This window comes from Rhea americana, unplaced genomic scaffold (genome assembly GCF_003343005.1).
Source record: "Rhea americana isolate MKP2758 unplaced genomic scaffold, rheAme1 scaffold_33, whole genome shotgun sequence".
In the NCBI taxonomy this organism is placed as follows: domain Eukaryota; kingdom Metazoa; phylum Chordata; class Aves; order Rheiformes; family Rheidae; genus Rhea; species Rhea americana.
Window position 1 is genome coordinate 5,026,486 of NW_028186457.1, and position 6,992 is coordinate 5,033,477.

Here is a 6,992-nt window from a genome sequence, read left to right on the forward strand (position 1 = left end):
GCCAGCGCGCAGGCGCCGCCCGCGCACGCGCCGCCCGCCCCGCGCCTCTAGAAGGCTCCCGGGCCGGCAGCGCGCATGCGCGCCGCGGGAGCGCGCACAACACCGACGCCCCGGCCCCCACACCGCACTATAGAGTGCTGGGTGAAGGCTAGAGAGGAAACACCTCCCCCGGCTCTCTATGGCAGTCGAGCCGCGATGAGATAAGTGTGGCCAGCGCGCATGCGCGGGCGGCGCGCTGCAGCCGCTCTGGGCGGCGCGGCTGCGACGGAGGGCGGGGGCATCACTTCCCGGGTCGACCCGCCGCCGTATCGCGTTCACTTCCGGGCCGGCTCGAGGGGGGGATGGTGGGATTAAAGCGGCCGCCGGGCCCAGCCGCGCCCGTTGGAGGCAGTTCCGGGCCGGCGCCGGGAGGAAATGGCGCCGTGGGATCCCGGGGCACGGGGAGCTGGGGGAGAGGGCTGCCTGAGGGGTTAAAAACAAAATGCCTTTAAAAGGACCCCCCCCTTTCTCCTAGGGGGAGTGAGTTGAGGAGCTGTAAATTTTTGGCCCCTTGCTGCGGTGCAAAGAGGGAACAAACACCTTCTGCCTGTACTCTTGACCGTATCGTGTTTGACAGATGTTTTCCTCAGCAGACTTACGATTGCTTCTCTTGTGTTGGTTGTAGGAAACTCATTTCCCTTCAAACATCCTCATCCAGGGCCTCTGCACCACAGAAATCTGCTGACCTCCATAAGGTGATGTAATACTGCCACCTCTAAGAAAATACATAACCTGAGCCATCAAAACAGCTCACATGGAAGAATTGTACATGGGAGAAACGGSTCTGTTTCACTCGCAGCTTCCTAAAATGATTCATGCCCTTTATTGTGGCTGCCTGTAAAATGAGGGGTTTAGTGCAGGAATGGCTCTCTCCAGAGTCTTGGGCAATCCTGCTCCAAATAACATAGCACTGCTGATAAAAATCATTTCAGCCATCAGGCTCCAGAGTGATGGGCGACTGCTGTTTTGTATGAAAAAAAGTCGGTGTAGGTTGAATGTAGAAAGTGGAACAGACTGCACAGATGTCAGAGAAAGCTGGGGATATTCGTGCTTAGAAGCAGGGCAGCTTTGTATAAACCAAAAAGCAGGTGACTACAAACCAGYTTACAGATTACCTTAGTTCTCACCGCCCCCCCACCCCCTAGGGAGTAGGTAATCTCTTGACAGCCCTAGCTGGCTAAGTACTACCCACGGCAGGGACAGAACGGCTCTGCTTAGCGTAATATGGCTGTCTTGCCCCTACATTAATATGTGTGTGTTCTAGGAGGAGAGACGCTCACTGTCCTCCTTACTCAGTTGTGCAACCAGGACTCCATTCATTYGCCCTTACCTCATTTTGTGGTCTCCCAACACTGATTTTCATAGATCAGCTGGATCTGTTAAAACCATGGGCAAAGGTTTCTTGGAGACTGGAGAGTTTCATCTCTATTGTTTAAAATCCTATCAGATTCCATTTTGAGCAAAAAAAGATAAAAACTGAACAAGTATATTCTAAGTTAACTGAATTACAGTAAATACTATTTATATTTCATTTAGCTTTATTAAGGAATTAACTTTTATATATCACACATTTGATGTGAATTCATTCTTTTGAATATTACAATAGAGAGGCCTTTGCCTGGCAGATTGCTYGGTATCGCCTTCTACTACAGTGTAACTGGATGGGTTTTTATAGATGATTACTTCTGCTGATTTCAGGATCAGCATTTGGCTATTTGAAGATACATAAATGCTGAGGTRCAACCTGCTTTTTCTTTTAAAAAATTTTCATTTCTTCTCCTAGACAAAAATAACAAAGTGTAAGTCTTACTYTCTCTTTTGGTGCAAGCTTCAAAAGTGAACAGTACATGCAACTTCAGACTTCCTCAGCATGAAAAGAACAGATAACATGTTGAGTCTTTTTTTTTTTCCTCTTGTAAAACAGGAAGTTTCTCTGTATAGAAATAAATTCCTCTGACATTTAAGCAGCGTTAATGTTTTGTGGTTTTTTTTCTGTTATTACATGATCATTTCCCTAGTCCCCTGGAGAGACATTAAAATAGTTTGCACCTATATTTTTAAGATAAGCAAATTGTTCCATGTGTAGCAGAACTAATGAGGCCTGGTTTCCTACAGATTTGYGTCCTTTGTTCCTGTAATCCCCACAGCTATCTCGGCAGCGCTACCTTCCTTTATGTATCCTGTGACACTCCTCCCTTCAGGGGAGGCAGCAGGAGCGTGGCTAGTCCGGAGCTGWGAGCTGTGTGTGCGGGCTGTGCGTGTGCAGGTGGGCTGGTCAAAGGGATTGCGGCATGCCCGAGTTCCCCCCCACCTCTCTCTTGAGGTTGGGCAATGCCGATTTCTCCCCTCTACTTCTCATGAAACCTGAGATTTTCTTCCTCCCCTCTAAATGCTAAGAGGTTAAAAGGAGGGGCCCGGCCCTTTTGAATGAAAGACCAACTGAATGAATGCAGGCAGACTGACTAACATAAGCTTCATTTTCATTAGGGAAAAGGTCAAAATAATAGATTATAACTCAGACAGTTTCTTTAAACTTTAAATAGTAGACAGTAAGGCACCATTCTGATAACTTTCCCTTTAGGTCTCTTAACATTTATCAGTACTGCGTATAGTATTTTAAATACTTACCCCGCTCTCTGATAAAATACTGTCACTCGATGGATTTTTTTTCCATCTGTTTTATAGTCTCACAGCATCTCACTTCTCTAAATCTGTCCAAAGTTGGCTCCTCTTGATTATACTGTGCAGTGCATCATCTTTCTCAGGTACCTCAAATTGCACTAGTTYTAGCACTACCTCTGAAAGATCTTTACCTTCCATTGCCTGGGACTGCTCAGGAAACCCAAAGACATATGAGGATACCTTGAGGGCAACCAGATCCAGGTTGTCTTGCAGAATCAGACCTGCACGGATATCTCAGTTTCTCCAAAGTTACCATTAGGTAATAATGACCGTACTATTTCTAAACCAGTCCTTGGGGGATTAATATCCRGGGATGCAGGAAGGACTCTCTAAATCTGGCACTGCTGATCCTCAGACAGAATTGAAGGAGACAGCAGTAACCCCACCTGAAGAGGTCTTACCATCACTACTGAGTGTTTGACAAGGACTATTTGTGGTTTAACAGCAGTTGGCATCATCCTTATAAATAATGTACTTAATAAAGATACTTCTTACTACACTTTCATTTGTTTAAGATCTGCATTTACTTACCCATCTGGCACACAGAGCCTCACACAGGCAGGACTAGTGCAGGCAGAGAGGTAAGAACATCTGTCCTCCAAGATGATACTCTTTCCAGTGAAGCAGCACTGATCTGTCCATCTGCAAAATACGCTTCTCCCTGCTCGTTGAGAAATGGTCTAGTTGTTACAAGTAGGTGTGTRCCTATACATGTGCAAGAAAATACGATCCACTCACAAGGTGAATCAGGAGATCAGCTTATGGACAGCTGTAGTTAGGGCACAGGAAGCTGTGTTTAAAATAAGGGCAGAAATTTTTAAAAAGTGGAATGCATGGATGTTCTATCTATCTTTCAAAAGCATACTACTCTTCTGAACAAGAACACATCAGTAAAACAGAACCAGCAAAAGGCAGAGGGATAGGATGGGAGGGAGAGAGGCTATTTTATCTCAGGAGAAACATTCAACATACCTGAGACACCTGCTTTTCCCTCAAGGGTCTTTTGCACAATGTCTGTACAGGAATCAGAGGRGCTGGGTGCACCCAAGTGAAATGTGTCCATTTATGAATGACGTTATAACAATGTCATTGCCCATGATAGCAGAGGTCTGAAATCAAATCCTGGCTGCCCCTTGGTTGCTTTTCCAGAGGCAGCAGGCTGCCATGCAGACCTGCAAAAGCACATTTCCTTTTCATGCTTGTCCCATCTGGATTACTCACATGGATAAGGGGCAGCAAAACTTCACCTGACTCTACACAACACTAGCTCTCTCTCAGCGCCCTCTCCTATCTCTCACTCTCACACACACACACACACACACACACACACACACACCACCCAAAGACTTGTCTGGTGCTAAGGAAAAGGCTGGATTGCTCCTGGCACAAAGATAAAGAACAGGGATCAACACAAAGTGAGATCCGAGTACTGAACTCCTGAGCGGTGCTAATCCCACGCTGGCACAGGCTCCCGGTGTGACTCACCTTCTCTACTCCCCACTTACTTATCTGTGAAACGGGGTGAGCTTTCCTTCCCCCAGCGGAGGCCTGTCTGAGAATAAACATTTGAAACAAAGCACTAGCTACTTTGGATCAGCATTAAATTTAATAATTCCTCGTTATTCCCTTTGCACGTGAAAGTTGTCACAGACCCAGATGCGAGGCGCTTTCTGCTCAGACAATATCGCTCCCGCGCTACGACCTCTTAATTGGCATTTTCCTGCCAGGGCTCAGCGCTCCGCGCCGAGCTCGTCCCACGTGAGAGCTGCCACAAACACGACAACTCGCTGACCCACTTACCACCCGCGGGAAGGCATGTGAAGTCTCGCTTCGTCACCAAACAGAGAAGAAAATCCTCTAGAAGAAGGTTTTGATTAAAAGGAAAGCGAGCAAATGGCTTCGGGGCTGACAGCCCGCACGTGCRCGCGTCCGTGCGCGCTCGTCCCGCGCGGCGATTTGGCCGCCCAGGGAAGAACGTCGCGGAGAGAGCAGGTAGCCCTGACGCGGCGCGAGCAGGGCCCGAGTCGAGACTTCCCACTGGCATCGAGGTCCCRCGAGCCGTGCGAGATCCCCGTGGGCGCCACAAGCCACCAGGTAGTGCCGACCGCAGCACCTTTGTTTTGTGGGTCCGACCCAAAGCCCCCCAGACACAGCGCGCAGGTTACTGGCAACAGCTTTCCATCCCTTCTGAGCTGAGCCAGATCAAATGCAGCGGCCTTGAAGATGAAGGGTTTCTAGTCTGAGCTAGAGGTAGGGACTAGGTCTCCTGTTTTCATCACAGCTATATGTGCCCGTGTTTTCCCTGGCTGCCCTCAGGCCCCTGGGAGGACATTTACAGTCAGACTAACAGGAGTCCTATTTTTGTTTTGCATTTAAGTTTACACTAAATCACCTTTCAGTCCCATTTCCTCTTCCCTCATAATAACCCATTTACACCCCTTTAGAAGGATTTATCTCTTCCTGTTCTTGCTTTGTTTAGTCATCTCCTGTTTTTATTTCATCTTTTTCTTTCACCATCAAAAACACTTTAATTCTTTCTCTTACATCTTTTTTTATACATGCACATCTCACACTCACATACCTTAGCAGCATGGATTCCTTTAATCTTTGAAAAACATTTCCTTTTTACTCTCACCCAAATATTAAACCAACTGGAAAGCGACACATCAAGGTTAGGAATGCAGTCTGCTCTTGACAAGGAAAAAACGCTGAGCATTGCAAGACAGGCTAAGTAAATGGATTAAGATCCCTTTTAAAGATTAAGTCACTCTTCGCCTGAAATGCAGATTTCCACTGAAATTAATAGAAGCCCTTACTGAATGCAGCGGGAGGGCTAACACCGGACAACAACACAGCAAACATACCAGCAGCCCCCTCAGACCGACTGTCCAAAACACCAGCTCCAAATGGTTCTTAACAACCAACTGATTAGGGCTATATTACGTATTAACACAGCAGAATTTCATCTTGTAAAATTATGAGCTGATGGAGAAAAAAAGCTGAGCCAGGAGTTCTCAGGATAAAAAAAACAGGACTGTGAATTATCCGATGCGAGTGCACTGACAGTGCACCAGGGATAGGTTTGCGCTAGGAGAAGCTGTTCTACCTCTAGCACTAATACTTTGTACTTAGAGCTCCTTCCAGCCCACTCACAGCACCAGCAACTCCAACAGTTGCATTTTACATGGATAATTTGTTTTGCAGGATACAATTCAGCAGAATGCCCTTTAAGCACTGCCTGTTTAATGAACAACAAACCACATATTTATGCGGAACAGCTGAGGGGAAAGCCTTACATTTCCTCTGCCTGTCACTTCTGGGCAGACGAACCCAGCCTTTCTAGCCGTCAGGCATAGAAACTCAGCCCAGCACCTGAAAGTCCTGCTGGGTCCCTTCTCACATCACCTGAAGTAAAGTATCYGCAGGCAGCCAAGTCGGCGGCACGGCCCCCCGCTTGCTCCCAGCGCAGCCACTGCTGCAGGGTCCGGAGGCGAGGAGCACGTGTTCACCCTGAGTACACCCAGCAAGCCGGAGATGCAAGGAACGGTCTTCGCTCTTGAGATGGTGCTGTCCTTCGAGCCTTGCAAAGCCACCAGGACAGAACTACCTCTACTTCCCTGCCCCTTTTAAAGGGAGCAGAACATATGCAAGCTGGGGGCTTGCACAAGGTCTCGCAGGGAACCTGCGGCAATGCCAAACGGAGGAGTAAGTCATCCCCCCTCCCCCCGCCCCTTTAAAACAACTACTTCGAATTCAGGTCAGGCTCTGGACTTCACAGAACAAGCCAAGCACGGGGTCGAATACGTGACCGTGGAAAGGAGGGGCCCTCGGCGCACCGCAGGGCCCGCGGCTCACTGCAGAAACCCACCGTGCCGCGTCCAGGCCCCCGGCGTTCCTCCTCGCAGCCACGCCTGCAGACCTGCAACGCACGTGAAGGCCTCCGTCAATGCAGCGTTCGCTTATGCTCTGCCTGTGTAACAGTGTGGCCTGGACGAGCCCTGCCTTCACTTCAGCTGCTTTCCACGCGTCCATATCCACGCAGACAGACTGAGCCCATAGGGTTCACGGACATCAGCAGAAAGAGCCCCTGCAGTACCCTAAGTCCCGGCAGCAACACCGCAAGCACTGCCAGCTCTTTCAGCTTGAAGAAAGCACAGGCACAAGCTCATCATGTCTAAGTACTTTGTTGAGGTGGGGTCAAACCAGGGCATCCAACTGCAGGCTCAAAGCAGGGTGGGCAGCAAAATGCACACGAGGAGTGATCAAGCTGG

The 6,992-nt window shown here is 48.6% G+C and overlaps 1 long non-coding RNA gene across 1 annotated transcript; it reads right to left on the reverse strand.

The window, feature by feature from the left end:
- Nucleotides 1-1,559: 1,559 nt before the first annotated feature.
- On the reverse strand, nt 1,560-6,339 carry LOC146592505 (uncharacterized). Its single transcript, XR_014896584.1, has 2 exons — nt 3,253-6,339; nt 1,560-1,818 (listed from the first exon to the last, which is right to left on the reverse strand). It is a non-coding gene; the product is annotated as an uncharacterized LOC146592505 (long non-coding RNA).
- Nucleotides 6,340-6,992: the final 653 nt, after the last annotated feature.